The sequence below is a fragment of the Bos indicus x Bos taurus genome, chromosome 28 (genome assembly GCF_003369695.1).
Source record: "Bos indicus x Bos taurus breed Angus x Brahman F1 hybrid chromosome 28, Bos_hybrid_MaternalHap_v2.0, whole genome shotgun sequence".
In the NCBI taxonomy this organism is placed as follows: Eukaryota; Metazoa; Chordata; class Mammalia; order Artiodactyla; family Bovidae; genus Bos; species Bos indicus x Bos taurus.
Genome location: NC_040103.1, coordinates 2,522,923 through 2,541,570, shown reverse-complemented (window position 1 = coordinate 2,541,570; position 18,648 = coordinate 2,522,923).

Here is an 18,648-nt window from a genome sequence, read left to right as displayed (position 1 = left end):
AAGTTGTTTATTTCTTCACTGCAAGCTCAAATTTTTATACATCTGGTTATTTTAAGATAGTCAAAGGAGAATATTTTTAGCTATTTAGAAGCAGCTTACTTTGCATCCCCCTTGAAATCTCATCCCACATCACTGCCATTGGCACAAAAGAACCGTTGATCATAAGAAGCTGATGAAGCCCTTCAGACCTCACTGAGCTAGAGACCCTGTTTGGCTGCTGACCAATGCAACCTAGATATGTGAATTCATCTGACTCTTTCCCAAAATTTCCTGCCCCTTTCCCCTTCTTATCTCTGGTCTCATGCTCTCCCTCCCACACAACTCTGTCTGTCTGAGCTCCACCCAATAAAGCTTGTACATTACTGCCTCTCCTAATCATACTTTTTTCCTTAATCAACCACAAATCCCTCAACCCTTTTACAAGAATTCAAAGAAAACTAAACAAATATATCTAAGGAAAAAAGGAACTAGAGCATCTGGGATACCCCCAATAGTAACTTAAATCAAAACTCTTTCTTTAATTTTTGCTTCATTTATTGTAGACTGTCTTTCTCCACAATGGGAGGCAATGACCTTGCCCTAGAGTGGCAGGGTCAGCATGCTGTGGTTGGTTGCTGGCTCCTGTGACTGCAGCTGGAGGTGGGGGTTGGGTGGGGGTGGTGTCAGTGAGGGTTCCTTTCCAAGAAGATGATTGTTTGTGGCAGGTTAGCTTCCCTGGAATAGGACCCTGCAAGAGGAAGCTGCATGCAAAGTCTTATTGGACCTCTCCTGGGACACATGTATGGGAAGAAAAGAAAGCAGGACTGGGCAGGGGTTTAAACTGAGGCCTTGACTGATCCTCTAGGAAGCTCTGGAGCTGAGAGTGTAAAACTCTATGGGGCCTTCCTGGATAGACCTTTCCCCCAACCATGTTGTCCATCTACCTCTTGTCTGTAGAAAAATTTTAGCCTTTAAAGCCTTCCCCGAGTTCCAAAGAATCAATTTAATCAGAAAAACTAGAAAATGTAAAAATAAAGGAAAACAGTCAAGCAAGGCAAAATAAAAATAACAATCATTAAGCAAAGCCAAGGACCTTTAGCTCCTCCTGAGCCATGTCCTTTGAGCTGTTTTGCAGACACTGAAACCCCTTCCACTAAGTGGAAGAAGTTAGTTAACTGCTACCCAAAGCACGTTGAAACCAGACAGCTGATGATGTTGGTTCCCTGTTACCTTGCCACCAAACGATCAGGTTGAGTAAGATATCTGCCTGTTTGCACCACAATGGTTCAACTTGCTTCAAGCCCATATGCTAAAGGACCATAAAAGGGCAGAAAAGAGGTGGAACTCCAGTTCCCAGAGGAACTGGGAACTATTTCTAGAAAACCAATGTATATACCACCCTTCCATTACCTTTGCCCTTGAAATCTTACCCTTAATTATTCCGCAAGTGAGAAATTGATTTGTGAGCTAAGTTCCCACTGGCCCATTTAATAAAGCTTACTCTACTTTGATTTGGTTTTGCTTCTGGTTGCAAAAACACCAAAAGTAAAAGAACGTTCCCCACCAAGGCAGGGGGCCTCAGCCAGACTAGGACCCAAGTAGGGGTCCGCATGACCTCATTTGGTTACAAGAGTTGTCCCGAGCTGAGAAAAAAGGGCCAGGCCCCTGTGTCCCCATTGTTTTGGGTCATTTCTCTAGGATAGGGTGTAACCTTCAGATCTCTGAAGCCAAGGGTGATGCTCAGTGATGGACACAACTGTGAACCATCAGCAGCTGATATTTTTAGACATCAGGGGATAGGTTCACCGTACTGAAAGAAGGCACCAGAGCACATAGGACTGTCTATTCCTTGCACAGCTCAGACCTACTTGTTTCTTATAATGAATTTGTCCCTTAAAGGGAATAGCTGCTCCAGAATTTTGGTTGATCTTGTTGTACTGATGGAAATCTACAAGAGAAGGTTGTGAGAGAGTAACAGGCAGGAAGGCCAGGGGTCTCCAAATGGAGGAAACAGGCTGCAAGTGTCAGACATTTTTCTCTGTCTTAAGCGGCAGGAGGAAACAAACTAGGGATATTTTTTTCTTCTCTATACAAATTTAAAAGGAGGTTTCTCTTAAAATACTAAGTTGCTATAATGACACCTGGTTTCACCTGAAGTTAACTATTCTCACACCTTGAATTAACCAATGCCTTTTTCTTATGGAAATGTTTGTCTTAAGCTATGTTAATGTACTATGCATTTACCCCAGTCTCTGTCTTCAAGTTGGTTCTGCCTAATGGCTCAGAACCTATTTGACAAACCAGTATGTTATACTCAGATATTGTTCCCCTAATCTATGTAAACAAAACTATTTGTATGGTAATCCGCCCTTCTACAAGATTCAAGTCAATGGTTTTATGGCCTGGGATGAATGGTGCCAAGATTATCCCAAAATGCATCTTATGAGTGAGGGCCCTGGTGCCATTCTGAGTTTTTTTTTTTTTCCAGAATGAGTTATTTATTTATTTATGTAAATTGAAATATAGTTGATTTACAACATTCTATTAGCTTCAAGTATACACTACAGTGATTCAGTATTTTTGCAGATTATACTCGATTATAAATTATTACACATTCTGAGTTTTAAGACACTTCTTTCTTTCATTAACGGACTGCTGCTGCTGCTAAGTCACTTCAGTCGTGTCCGACTCTGTGCGACCCCATAGATGGCAGCCCACCAGGCTCCCCCGTCCCTGGGATTCTCCAGGCAAGAACAATGGAGTGGGTTGCCATTTCCTTCTCCAATGCATGAAAATAAAAAGTGAAAGTGAAGTTACTCAGTTGTGTCCGACTCTTAGTGACCCCATGGACTGCAGCCTACCAGGCTCCACCATCCATGGGATTTTCCAGGCAAGAGTACTGGAGTGGGGTGCCATTGCCTTCTCCGAACATCCCGTTGAAGACTAGCAGAGGGGTACTCTTTCTGCCCCCTTCTGATGCCTATGTCAGAAGCTTTCTCTATCTCCTTTATATGTTAATAAAATTTTATTACACAAAAGCTCTGAGCAATCAAGCCTCGTCTCTGGCCCTGGATTGAATTCTTCTCCTCTAGGGGCCAAGAATCCCAGCTTCTTTTCATTCAGCGACAACCTTTCAGTTGTAGGTTGCTCTTGAGGTTACAACTGACAGTTATTATCCTCAACCCATTCTAGATTTAATGCATCCTTGGCTGTGGCCTGTCATGATGACCCAGACCTTCAATCCTGAGGGACTGAGATACTGGGTACTATGCTTTCCTCAGACAACTGCTTCTGATGGCCATTTGCCATTAAAACTAGATGTAGAAACACCAAGAGACACTTGTCAATCACCTGAAGGCTAAATGTGTTCTTCTCTGCTCTCTGGTGTAACACCAGCTTTACCTCTTCCTGATGACCAGGATCAACAATCCCTGCCAGGATGGTGACTCCCTTGCCCTCAGACCCTAAAGGAATGAAGAGGGGAAGCCTGAACTCCCAAAGTGGTCACTGAGAGTATTGGTAAATGCAGCCACCTCTATTTAGTCCCAAGAGGACACAACACCATATGGTCATTGATTTAGGTTATATATGCATCCTGAAGGATGACAACCCATCCTCACAGGGTGTCATCTACAAGGTATGTCTTTGAGTATGTCTTTGAGAGCATTCACTCTCAGGCTGTCAGTTTCTGGGTGATGCAGTCTGTAACAGGACCAGTGGATTCTTTGTGCCCATGGCCATACTTTCTTTTCTGTAGAGTAATTCCCTTGGCTTGGAATAATGTTTACAGAATCTTTTGTAAATGGATGAAATAATGACCAAGTTCCCATGGACAGGAAAGGCAAACCCAGGATACTGCATGTCCTTCCAGTCAACTCAATTGTACCAAGTGGACAGTTGGTCTTCTCAAGGGGTGGTGCTCAGTGTTGGCCCCCACTGCTGGCAGGGTGTATATTTGACAATATCAGTATCTAGATGAGATCTAGTGAGTGGAAGCTCTTGCTGTTGGGCCTGTGTATAACCTCTATCTCTGCCATGGAGCTACTCTGTTCACACAACCCTTTGTACCAGCTTTTGGAGTGGCTGACATGAACTTACTGATTGATTCTACCTAGCTTGTTGTTTGGAGCCTTACCCATGGTGCACACTCTTAAGTGAGCATTAATATGTGATGGTTCTTATAGTTCCATCCAGAGGTCCCTGTTCCCAACTCTCCAGGCCCTGACCAACCAGAAGGATCACACACAATTACCCATGACTCTCGGGCTATTCTAATTTTGATCCTCTTCTTTTCCCACAATTGGGTGACCAGGTATTCTGCCTGGATGTCTACTCCTTGGAGAATTTTCCTTCATAAATTCAGTGGCTTCTTCAGAGCCACCCCTAAAGAGTGCAGCTGCCATCTATTTTTGACAAGCTGCTTGTGTGCATGCTCAGTTGCTCAGTCATGTCCAATTCTTTGCTACCCTATGGAACCCACCAGTCCCCTCTGTCCATGGGGTTTTCCATGCAAGAATACTTGAGTGGGTTGCCATTTTCTCCTCCAGGGGATCTTCCTTACCCAGGGATCAAACTCACATCTCTTGAATCTCCTGCATGCCAAGAGAGATTCTTTACCCCTGAGCCACCAGGGAAGCCCATATACTTCCTATTACCCAGTAAATGGGTCAGAGTATCTTTCCAACTATGGAATATGCTGCCTGCAGAAGTTCAAGGGGCCTACCAGACATTTCACTTACTTAATAGTGGGAGGTGTGAGATGTAACCATTTGTCTTTTACTTTGGAGGGCACTGAAATGGGGGAGAGGACTGAAATCCACGTACAATTTTTCTCCCACTTTTTGGAGTGAATGTTTCATCTCATCCTCCAATGCCAATTTTTGCTCATCTGGTCTACTTAACATTATGCCATTGATATAGTGGACTGGTGTGATACTCTGTAGAATGCCCAGAAGGCCCTCTGGACTACATTCTGACAAAAAACAGGAAAGTTAGTATAACTCTGGGCAAGACTAGAAATGTACACTGTTGTCTGTGCCATGGGAGTATGAACCTTTTCTGATCCTTCTCCTGAATAGACTGAACAAGAACTCCCTCAGCAGGTCAGTGGCCACTATCACATTCTGGAGGTTCGTCAAGCAGACACATCGTATCTAACACAACAACTGCACTTTGGTGCTGCTCCTTGGTTAGGTTTCTGATTGTCCACTGTCACTGGCCATGATCCACTGATTTTTTGCAGAGGCCAGACTGGTGAGTTTCTGCCTTATCACAGAACCATCACTTCTGCACTCATTATGTTTTTGAATTTAGCTCTAATCCATGGAATACAGCATTTTTTTTTTTTTTTTTTTTACTTATTATCTTGCATTGGGCTGGGGGAGGATGGTGAGAGCTTCTTCTTGGCCTTTCCTACTTTAATACCTTTCAGCCTACAGGCCAAAGAACTAACCTGACGGTTCTGCCACCTACCAAGAATGTCCATTCCAGTTTTTTTTTAGGAACCAGGAAAATGACTTCCCAATGGGCCCCTTGTAAGACATACCAGGCCCAGGACCCTAGATAGCCATGTCAATCCAGACCTTTGGAAGAGCTGGAAATTCCCTTTTTCCTCAGTGTTCTGAGTGAATGACAGTAGATCCCATGGGAGAAGGCCTGATGTGGTGGATAATCTCACTTGTCAACTTGACTAAGCTATGGTGCCCATATGTTGGTCAAACACTAATGAAGGTATTTGGCTCAGTGGTGAAGAATCTGCCTGCCAAGCAGGAGACGTGGGTTCAATCCCTAGGTAGGGAAGATCCTCTGGAGAAGGAAATGACAAACCATTCCACTATTCTTGCCTGGGAAATCCCATGGACAGAGGAGCTTGGCAGGTTATAGTCAATAAGGTCTCAAGGAGTTGGGACATAGCTTAGCGACTAAACAACAACCATTTAGATCAGTAGACTTTGAGTAAAGCAGATATGAGTCCATAATGTGGGTGGACTCATTCAATCAGTTGCAGGTCTTAAGAATAAAGACCAAGATTTTCTAAAGAAAAAGACATTTTCCTCAAAACTGCAACATTGACTCTTTCCTGAATTTTCAGTTTGCTGGCCTGCCTTATCGATTTCAGACTTGCCAGTCACCCTAATTGTACAAGTGAAATGACTGAAATCCTTGAAATCTCTCTCCCCATTGTGCTACATTATGTTATGTTATATTCTCTGTTTTTCTTCAAAATCTGAATGGATACACTGGGGCAATTACTATTCAATACATTTGCTGCATTGTTGAAGAGTCCTCTCCTTCAATCACTGGGTTCCAGGTCTGAGAACTGGCTCAGGCCCAAAAACTGGGCAAAGGATTTTGACTTTGTATTGGGAAAACTGCCTTGGCCTTCCAACCATCCATCCTTGATTTCTTTCCATTTCGTAAGTTAAGCCACACCCTTGTTGGGTGGCTATTTGTCTCACCTCTGAGAACATCATGTTTTATGAATCAGCTCTTAAGCTCTCTGCATAGCAGTTCCAGTACTGTCTTTAGCCTTCTGCCTCATTGTAATCATTGTACCCATCTTGCTTCTGATGGTGATAATGAAATATCTCATATTTCAGAATCCTATCATTCCTTTTTCTAACATCAGCTCTGGCTGACAGAAGACACCTTTGCTGAGCTCAGCAATGCTGGGCCCTCTTCAGGAAATCCTTGTAGTTTTGGTAAACAGGTGTCCTCCAGGCCTTTCACAGGACAGAGTCAGGTCTGGATTCTTAGCCTTACATAGTCTGTCCACCCTAGAATGCCCACGTCTCTGAGCCTTGTGATACCTTCCTCTACCATCTCTGCCATACCTCTGATTAAAGTTCCCTGAAATGCTGCAAAGAAACTTTTTCTTTCACATTTTGCTCTGAATTGGTAGTTAATCACCCTGACTGCCATTATCTTTCATCAGTGAATCAAGGTCACTTAGGTCACAAGGTCATCCAATTCCATAGTCCTTATTGCTACCATTTTTTCACCCTGGTAGATCCCGGCCCAGTTTACCTCTGGTGAGAATTATAACAGCTGCCTCTCTGCAGCATTTTTCTTACCACTGGTGATGTGATTTGCGGCCAACTCTGCTCTGAATGATCCAAGTCTACGGTCCCACTGAAATGACTCTAAGAAGTCTACTTCCCTACCACCATATCTGGTACCAATGGCCATAGATGGAACACTCTGGAAACAGACTCAGAACCGGACTATGCTGAAGATTTTCTACAGGTGCTCTCAGCAAAGATACCTGGGAGGTGACAAAGGCAGGGTTAGCACAGGGAGAAGCCACCACCCTGCAGATGCACTGAAGTCTCAGGTAACACTTTAGAAAATTCTGTATCAGTGAGTCACTGCTGCAAGGCAGCTCTGGGAGGGGACATGACCATGGGCAAGGCTGTTCCGTGTGACTGAGAAGCAGCTGTGAACTGTCAGTTGCTGACATTCCTGACTCTAAGATATAGATACATGGGCCCTGCAATGGGGGTCTGAGGTGGAAACCACAGTATCCCCCATACTGCTGCTCCGTGGAAGGGTGCTCTGCAGGCAAAACACCTTTAGAGTGGACAAGATCTGGATGGGGTAGTGGATGATAAGCTCACTTCAGATGGGGAAAGAGCACTGGCAAAGGCCAAGAAATGGGAATGTGGAATATTCTAGTAAGCAGATAATCCAGAGAATACAAAGGACAGGGGCGAGGGGTGGGGGAACAAAATCTGTTTATAGTATTTGTAATAAGAGAAAAGACATCATCTTGTCAATGCCTAGTTGGGAAATTTTTCCTCATATTCTAGGTTGTCTTGAAAATCCTATGAAATTTGTAGCTCATGAAACAGTAGGAGTAAAAGAAATAAACCAAGAATGCAAATTCAAATGTCTATAGGAACTGGCCAGGCAACATAAACAAAGCTGGTTAAATTTGATACTTTCAGCACAGACACACACTGCAGATAATACATGCCCTGCTTCTAGGAGCCTATATGAAGGCTTTGAGCAGATTAGAAAATGTTTCCCCTTAGGGATGGTGCAGCCCAGTGCCTGACTGGGGCATGGCACGGCAGGCCAAGTGAGGGCCATTATCAGCTTGGTTGCTGCCCTCTGTGTGCAGCACAGAGTCTCCAACCACTAAACAGCCCTGCTGATATATTCTCCCTCATTCTTTTTCACACAAATGACCCTTTCCACCTTTAATTCAGAAAGAACAGCAGGAGTAGCAGATGAATACCAACTGACACCTGCCCCAGTGCAGGGTGGTAACAGGGAGTGCTGAGAACTGAGGCAAACTGGTGATGACATGCCTGACTGTGGGCTTTGTGTTGTTACAGCCTTGGTTTTTCATGATGTCAAAAATCTGGATTTTTAAAACGTGCTTTTAATTGTTTGCTAAGTTAAAACAAAACAAAACATGGTCCAAACAGCATCACCACTGGCTGTTATTTTCTGTCTGCAGAACATCCTTTTTGCAAACTGTCAATTAAACAGTTACCCACCCTCTGTCCCTGCCCACCCCAGACTTCATTCAGGAACCAAGCTCACAGAAGGAGCATGCGCTGAGTGTGACTGCTCAATAGGACCATCTTTTTGGTTTGCAACCGAAGTTGTCAGCTTTTTCCTCAGTTCAAAATCAAATAAGTGGGTGAAGGGGAATCAAATAAGATGAAGATGCTATAGAACAAAGTGTTTATAACAGAGACACAGAGAGTGGAATGCCTGAAAGTGAAAGGGAGGTTCTTCCCTAGTGATAGGTAAATAGGTCCAGGCATTTTGTGGACTGTGTTGAACCAAAGCAGAACCTCCTGGGAATAAAAGGACAGGGACTTCTTTATTTTTTAAATCAGAAAAAGGTTATCCCTGGTGGCTCAGGTGGTAAAGAATCTTCCTGCAATTCAGGAGGAGACCTGGATTTGATCCCTGGGTCAGGAAGATCACCTGGAAAAGGGAATGGCAACCCACTCCAGTATTATTGCCTGGAGAAATTCATGGACAGAAGAGCCTGGAGGGCTACAGTCCATGGTGTCACAAACAGTCAGACACGAGTAAGTGACTTTCACTTTCACTGGCCACCCCTTCAATTTTCTAATACCAGGCTGAGAAGAACAGGAAATCAGTACAATCTTTCCTGGATGGCAGCGAGTGGCAGGGGGAAGTGGTTGTGGTATGTGTATCAAAGACCAGACTTCTGGAAACGCATTAATAGAGTTTTTTTTTTTTTTTCTTTCTTTCTTTTTAATTGCAAACAACAGATGACGAGTCTGGCTATATTATATAAAAATGAGATTATTGGAAATGCAAGACAGGAATACAGAATCCACAGGAGGCCAGAGGACAAGATTTGGAAAACGGTCAGGAAAAGGAGAGCCCTGGAGGTTTGGGCTGCAGAATCATGGCTCAGCTGATTAACAAGAGCCCCCAGTCTGCTATTTAAAGTGATCCCTTATAAGCAGCATATAGTGCTTCTCTGTCCATGGACTTTTTCAGTCAAGAATACTGGAGTGAGTTGCCCTTTCCTTCTCCAGGGGATCATACTGATCCACGGAGCGAATCCCCTTCTGCATTTCCTGCATTGGCAGGTGAATTCTTTACCACTGTGCCACCTGGGAAGCCCCTTTATTTGTAGGGGTCCCTATTTATAATATCATGTAGGGTTCAGTTTGGTTTTATTTTATTCATGGAGCTACTGAGTTAGTCTGTCTTTTTCCCACTATCTGTGACAGCTCTTCTGAAATGTATTAAGCTCTCAAGAGCCTGTTTCTGAGCACTTCTTTCTGCCTCACTGATGCCTTTTGTTTGTTCTTGGACCTTTAACAGACGATTTCTATTACCAAAACGTGTGCTTCAATATCTAGCAGGGCAAGCCTCCCCTCTCTTCTTGTTCAAAGTCAACTGTATTTTTCATGGTCCTTTAGTCTTCCATGTAAATTTAAGAATAAGTTTACCAAATATATGAAAAAACCAGCTTACATTTTTATTAGATTGCAATGAATTTACTGATTTGGGGAGTAGAATTGAACTTTTACATATTTTCAAGAGCATAGAAGGTCTATCTATCTGTGTAGTCACATAATTTTTTCTGCCTTTTGTCAAAGTTTTCCCTATAGAGGTTTTGTGAGTTCTTTACTAAGTAAATCCTCAGACAGTTTATACTTGCTGTACATGGTCCTTGATTTTTATTATATTCCTTAGCTTCATTAGATTACACACTTTTACATGGATCCTCATTTAACAGCTCGTTGTATATACATTCTTTTATTTTCCTTTAGTTATTATCTTAAATTAATATTCACACTTGACTTATTAAAATTATTTTAACTTGTTAATTTCACCACTTCCTGGATGATGCTAACATTTATCCTTCTGTGTTTCATGCTATTGTTGTTGAATATTTTATTTCTACCTCTCCATATTTAAATCTTACAATACATTATTATTGTTAGAGTAAGTGTTCATTTATCTACATTCGTTTTCCATAGTTAACTTCTATCTGAAAGCATTTGCCTTTGGCCTGAAGACTCCCTTTAGTATATGCTTTGGCTAATTCTTTTAGTATGTGTATGAATATGTGTCTTAAAATATCTTCATTTGACTTTTATTTTTAAAAGTTAATTTCACTGAGATTAGAATTTTAGCTTGGCTGTATTTTCTTTCAGCAATTTGAAGAATGACATTGTCTTCTCTCTTTTTAAAATTCATTTATTTATTTTAATTGGAGGCTACTTACTTTACAATATTGTGGTGGTTTTTGCTGTACATCAACATGAATCAACCATGGGTGTACATGTGTCCCACCATTCTGAACCCCCCTCCACCCTTCCTCCCCACCCCATCCCTCTGGGTTGTCCCAGAGTACCGGCTTTGAGTGTCCTGCTTCATGGATTGAACTTGCACTGATCATCTGTTTTACATATTGTAATATAAATGTTTCAATGCTATTCTCTCATTCATCCCACTCTCGCCTTCTCCCAGATAGTCCAAAAATCTGTTCTTTACATCTGTGTCTCTTTTGCTGTTTTGTGCATAGGGTCATCACTATCATCTTTCTAAATTCCATATATATGTGTTAATATATTGCATTGGTGTTTCTCTTTCTGGCTTACTTCACTCTGTATAATAGGCTCCTGTTTCATCCACCTCATTAGAACCAATTCAAATGCATTCTTTTTAATAGCTGAGTAATATTCCATTGTGTATATGTACCACAACTTCCTTATCCATTCATCTGCTGTTGGACATCTAGGTTGCTTCCATGTCCTAGCTATTGTAAACAGTGCTGCGATGAACATTGGGGTACATGTGTCTCATGACATTGTCTTCTATTTCCATTATTTTTTGTGAAAAATCAACTGTCATTCTTACCATGGCCTCTTTCAAGGAAATAGATCTTGATTTTGTTCTACATGCTTTAAAGGTCTTTAAAGACCTTGTCTTTTGTTGTCAGTAGTTTGAGTGTGATTGCCTACGTGGCTTTCTTTGTATTTATCTTGCTGAGGTTACATAGACCTTCTTACTTTGGTGGTTTGATGTTATTCTTTGGTTTGAAAAGTCCTTGGTTATTATCTTTTAAAATATTTTTATAGGTACATTCATCCTTCTCCTCCTCCTTATCCTCCTTCTTCTGTGATTGAATTTATTTGTATATTGTAAACCACATGACTATTATGTCCTTTTCTGTATTTTAAAAACTGACTTGTCTTTTCATAATCCTCTATGGCTATTTTTATTCTGGCTTGTCTTCCAATTCACTATTTCTCTCTTCAGGTGTGTCTAATCTGCTGTTAAACCTATTCATTGAGTACTTAATTTTAATTATTATTTTTAGTTATAAAATTTTCATTTTACCCTTTGTATTTGCATTTATTTGGGCTAAATATTCCATACTGTTTTTAAACTTCTTGAGCATATAAATCATATTTACATTAAAGTCTTATTTTAATCATTTCCATATCTGTATCCCCTATGTCATGGTTTCTATTGTGTGATTTTTTTTCTCTTGGCTTTTGGTCTCTTGCACTTTTTGCACTTTGTATGAAAACTGTTTTGAGGCTCAATATTCTAGCTTTCATTCATTTGTGCTTGCAACAAGCAACTGACTAAGGGGTATGACTTTAAAAAGCCCAGAGATAAATCCACACACCTATGGACACCTTATCTTTGACAAAGGAGGCAAGAATATACAATGGATTAAAGACAATCTCTTTAACAAGTGGTGCTGGGAAAACTGGTCAACCACTTGTAAAAGAATGAAAGTAGAACATTTTCTAACACCATACACAGAAATAAACTCAAAATGGGTTAAAGATCTAAACATAAGACCAGAAACTATAAAACTTCTAGAGGAGAACATAGGCAAAAAACACTCTCCAACATAAATCACAGCAGATCCTCTATGACCCATCTCCCAGAATACTGGAAATAAAAGCAAAAATAAACAAATGGGACCTAATTAAAATTAAAAGCTTCTGCAAGACAAAGGAAACTATAAGCAAGGTGAAAAGACAGCCTTCAGAATGGGAGAAAATAATAGCAAATGAAGCAACTGACAAACAACTAATCTCAAAAATATACAAGCAACTCCTGCAGCTCAATTCCAGAAAAATAAACGACCCAATCAAAAAATGGGCCGAAGAACTAAATAGACATTTCTCCAAAGACATACAGATGGCTAACAAACACAGGAAAAGATGCTCAACATCACTTATTATCAGAGAAATGCAAATCAAAACCACAATGAGGTACCATTTCAGGCCAGTCAGAATGGCTGCAATCCAAAAGTCTACAAGCAATAAATGCTGGAGAGGGTGTGGAGAAAAGGGAACCCTCTTACACTGTTGGTGGGAATGCAAACTAGTACAGCCACTATGGGGAACAGTGTGGAGATTCCTTAAAAAACTGGAAATAGAACTGCCTTATGATCCAGCAATCTCACTGCTGGGCATACACACCGAAGAAACCAGAATTGAAAGAGACACGTGTACCCCAGTGTTCATCATAGCACTGTTTATAATAGCCAGGACATGGAAGCAACCTAGATGTCCATCAGCAGATGAATGGATAAGAAAGCTGTGGTACATATACACAATGGAGTATTACTCAGCCATTAAAAAGAATACATTTGAATCAGTTCTAATGAGGCGGATGAAACTGGAGCCTATTATACAGAGTGCAGTAAGCCAGAAAGAAAAACACCAATACAGTATACTAATGCATATATATGGAATTTAGAGAGATGGTAACGAAAACCCTGTATGCGAGAGAGCAAAAGAGACACAGATGTAGAGAAAAGTCTTTTGGACTTTGTGGGAGAGGGAGAGGGTGGGATGATTTGGGAGAATGGCATTGAAACATGTATAATATCATATAAGAAACGAATCGCCAGTCCAGGTTTGATGCATGATATTGGATGCTTGGGGCTGGTGCTCTGGGACGACCCAGAGGGATGGTATGGGGAGGGATGTGGGGGAGGGGCGTGGTTCAGGATGGGGAACACGTGTATACCCGTGGCAGATTCATGTTGATGTATGGCAAAACCAATACAATATTGTAAAGTAGTTAACCTCCAATTAAAATAAATAAATTTATATTAAAATAAAATAAAATAATTCAGGGCTAAGATGATTTGAACTTCAGCATTTATGAGACCTGATCTCTATCTGATTCACTCTTCTTTTCAGGGTCTCACCTGAAAATCTAGGATGTTTACCATTGTCCATTTTCCTTGGTCATTGTTAACAACAGATTTTGCCCCAGCCTCAAAGGATGTGCTCAGCTTCTCAGTCTCGGAGCCACCACTTTACCTGGTGACAACAGGCTTCTCAGGTGGTGCTAGTGGTAAAGAGCCTGCCTGCCAATGCAGGAGACATAAAAGACATGGGTTCGATCCCTGGGTTGGGAATATCTCCTGGAGAAAGGCATGGCAGTCCAGTCCGGTATTCTTGCCTGGAGAATCCCATGGACAGAGGAGCCTGGCAGACTACATACAGTCCATAGGGTCACATAGAGTTGGACACAACTGAAGTGACACACTTAAACCATAATCACAGAAAACTAGTCAATCTAATTACACGGACCACAGCCTTGTCTAACTCAATGAAACTAGCCATGCCGTGTGGGGCCACCCAAGATGGACAGGTCATGGTGGAGAGGTCTGACAGAATGTGGTCCACTGGAGAAGCGAATGAGAAAGCAACTTCAGTATTCTTGCCTTGAGAACCCCATGAACAGTATGAAAAGGCAAAATGACAGGATACTGAAAGAGGAACTCCCCAGGTCAGTAGGTGCCCAATATGCTACTGGAGATCAATGGACAAATAACTCCAGAAAGAATGAAGGGATGGAGCCAAAACAAAAAGAATACCCAGCTGTGGATGTGACTGGTGATAGAAGCAAGGTCTGATGCTGTAAAGAGAAATATTGCATAGGAACCTGGAATGTCAGGTCCATGAATCAAGGCAAATTGGAAGTGGTCAAACAAGAGATGGCAAGAGTGAATTTCAACATTCTAGGAATCAGCAAACTAAAATGGACTGGAATGGGTGAATTTAACTCAGATGACCATTATATCTACTACTGTGGGCAGGAATCCCTTAGAAGAAATGGAGTAGCCATCATGGTTAACAAAAGAGTCTGAAATGCAGTACTTGGATACAATCTCAAAAACAACAGAATGGTCTCTGTTCGTTTCCAAAGCAAACCATTCAATATCATAGTAATCCAAGCCTATGCCCCAACCAGTAATGCTGAAGAAGCTGAATTTGAACCGTTCTATGATGACCTATAAGACCTTTTAGAACTAACACCCAAAAAAGATGTTCTTTTCATTATAGGGGACTGGAATGCAAAAGTAGGAAGTCAAGAAACACGCAGGGTAACAGGCAAATTTGGCCTTGGAATACGGAATGAAGCAGGACAAAGGCTAATAGAGTTTTGCCAAGAGAACGCACTGCTCATAGAAAACACCATCTTCCAACAACACAAGAGAAGACTCTACATGTGGACATCACCAGATGGTCAATACTGAAATCAGATTGATTATATTCTTTGCAGCCAAAGGTGGAGAAGCTCTATACAGTTAGCAAAAACAAGACCGGGAGCTGGCTGTGGCTCAGATCATGAACTCTTTATGCCAAATTCAGACTTAAATTGGAGAAAGTAGAGAAAACCACTAGACCATTCAGGTATGACCTAAATCAAATCCCTTATGATTATACAGTGGAAGTGAGAAATAGATTTAAGGGCCTAGGTCTGATAGATAGAGTGCCTGATGAACTATGGACAGAGGTTCGTGACATTGTACAGGAGACAGGGATCAAGACCATCCCCATGGAAAAGAAATGCAAAAAAGCAAAATGGCTGTCTGGGGAGGTCTTACAAATAGCTGTCAAAAGAAGAGAAGCTAAAGCAAAGGAGAAAAGAAAAGATATAAGCATCTGAATGCAGAGTTTCAAAGAATAGCAAGGAGAGATAAGAAAGCCTTTGTCAGCGATCAATGCAAAGAAATAGAGGAAAACAACAGAATGGGAAAGACTAGAGATCTCTTCAAGAAAATTAGAGATACCAAGGGAACATTTCATGTGAAGAAGGCCTCAATAAAGGACAGAAATGGTATGGACCTAACAGAAGCAGAAGATATTAAGAAGAGATGGCAAGAACACACAGAAGAACTGTACAAAAAAGACTTTCATGACCAAGATAATCATGATGGTGTGATCACTCATCTAAAGCCAGACATCCTGGAATGTGAAGTCAAGTAGGCCTTAGAAAGCACCACTGTGAACAAAGCTAGTGGAGGTGATGGAATTCCAGTTGAGCTATTTCAAATCCTGAAAGATGATGCTGTGAAAGTGCTGCACTCAATTTGCCAGCACATTTGGAACACTCAGCAGTGGCCACAGGACTGGAAAAGGTTAGTTTTCATTCCAATCCCAAAGAAAGGCAATGCCAAAGAATGCTCAAACTACCGCACAATTGCACTCATTTCACTCGCTAGTAAAGTAATGCTCAAAATTCTCCAAGCCAGGCTTTAGCAATACATGAACCGTGAACTTCCAGATGTTCAACCAGAGATCAAATTGCCAACATCCGCTGGATCATGGAAAAAGCAAGAGAGTTCCAGAAAAACATATATTTCTGCTTTATTGACTATGCCAAATCCTTTGACTGTGTAGATCACAATAAACTCTGTGTAGATCACAATAAACTGGAAAATTCTGAAAGAGATGGGAATACCAGACCACCTGACCTGCTTCTTGATAAACCTGTATGCAGGTCAGGAAGCAACAGTTAGAACTGGACGTAGAACAACAGGCTGGTTCCAAATACGGAAAGGAGTACATCAAGGCTGTATATTGTCACCATGCTTATTTAAATTATCTTCAGAGTACATCATGAGAAACTCTGGGCTGGAAGAAGCACAAGTTGGAATCAAGATTGCCGGGAGAAATATCAATAACCTCAGATATGCAGATGACACCACCCATATGGGAGAAAGTGAACAAGAACTAAAAAGCCTCTTGGTCAAAGTGGAAAAGGAGAGTGCAAAAGTTGGTTTAAAGCTCAACATTCAGAATACTAAGATCACGGCATCTGGTCCCATCATTTCATGGCAAATAGATGGGGAAACAGTGGAAACAGTGTCAGACTTTATTTTGGGGGGCTCCAAAATCACTGTAGATGGTGATTGTAGCCATGAAATTAAAAGACGCTTACTCCTTGGAAGGAAAGTTATGACCAACCTAGATAGCATATTCAAAAGCAGAGACATTACTTTGCCAACAAAGGTCCATCTTGTCAAGGCTATGATTTTTCCTGTGGTCATGTATGAATGTGAGAGTTGGACTGTGAAGAAGGCTGAGCACCGAAGAATTGATGCTTTTGAACTGTGGTGGTGGAGAAGACTCTTGAGAGTCCCTTGGACTGCAAGGAGATCCAAGCAGTCCATTCTGAAGGAGATCAGCCCTGGGATTTCTTTGGAAGGAATGATGCTAAAGCCGAAACTCCAGTCCTTTGGCCACCTCATGAGAAGAGTTGACTTTTTGGAAAAGACTCTGATACTGGGAGGGATTGGGGGCAGGAGGAGAAGGGGACGACAGAGGATGAGATGGCTGGATGGCATCACCGCCTCGATGGACATGAGTTTGGGTGTACTCCGGGAGTTGGTCATGGACAGGGAGGCCTGGCATGCTGCATTTCATGGGGTCGCAAAGAGTCAGACACGACTGAGAGGCTGAACTGAACTGAAGTGACTGAGTACGCAGAGCTCAATTGCCTCAGTAGAAGGAGCAGTACCAACATAGGGCTCATCTTTCTAGGTTTCCCTTCTCTCTGGAATTTTGACCCCTTAAGTTCTCACTGCTTTTATAGCTTTCATTCTGGCAATCAAATCTCTTAAAAATCAGTTTTCCAGATTTTCTGTTCTTTCTCTATAGCGAGATTGGTCTGAAACAAGCTCTCTTCTTTTGTCAGAAGTGCAAGTACCCAGCATATTTTTAAAATTAAAAAGAATTATCTTCAAATCAGAAACTATTAGAATGTACCATGTGTAGAAGTGTTAGCATTGTTTCATAAAACTTTGTTTCAATTATACATTTATATACTATATATCAGACTGAGAAGTAAAATGTAACTCTTAGCATGAGTCATCATCAAAATAAGCTGAAAAATGTTAATGGTAAGCCATACCAAAATTGAGGTTCCGTGTCATATATTCAGTATAATACAAGAAAATGAAGTACCTGGCCTTGGAACAAAATATTTACATTCTGACTCAGTGTTGATGGAATTATGTTACAATGGACAAAGTGCTTAAGCTCTTTGACGTGTTTGTTTATCTACAAGTTGAAGAATTTGGAGAAAATGTTCCATGATGTCCTTGTCTTCTTTCCTTCTGTCACTTTCCTTAATTCAAAAGTTGTTAGACTCTCTGTTTCTCATTTTTCTCACCTGTAAGTGAAAATAATGGAAATAGTAATAACTTACAAAGATGCCATTTCTCACATTTTAATGTCTCTGTAGGCGAGGTGTTCCTTGCAGCTGGTAGCATCTCATAAACACTGCCAGCCAGTTGTGACATTATGGCATGACTTGTGCCTGTGCAAACTTGGTCATAGCTGTTCATAGGCATCACTTTAGTTGATAATGCCCAAATTGGAACTACCCATTTTGAATTAAATTTCCATTAAAAAAAAAAGACTCTTCAGAAAGATAAAACACTTTCTTTTAGCATTGAAACTGAAAATCATCATGAATGAAGAAAAGCCCAGAAAAAAAGCAGTGGAGTGTAAATTTGATATTAGTGTATGAGCAGTGGGCTGTATCAAGTTAAGCTGAAAGCATGTTTCAGAGAGTCTCTAAACTAGTGAGGCTTCAAATTAGAAATGACCAAAAGAAGAATCTGGGTGACATTTAAAATACAGAAACAAAGAAGAGTCATTACTGTGAGGATGGCCCTTGTGGTCAAATGCAGTGAAACAACTGTTGAGGGGGCTGCAGATTTCGGACTTTTCTTTACTTTCCCGGCTCCATTCCTTTTGTCTCTGCTCCTGGTAATATTGTTCAACGATAGCCCCAGGCCACCTCCCGACACTTATCTCAGTCCCGAAGAAGCAGTAACTATGCAAAGGTGTTTTGCCTAAAGTTTTCACTTTCCTATCAGGTTCAAAG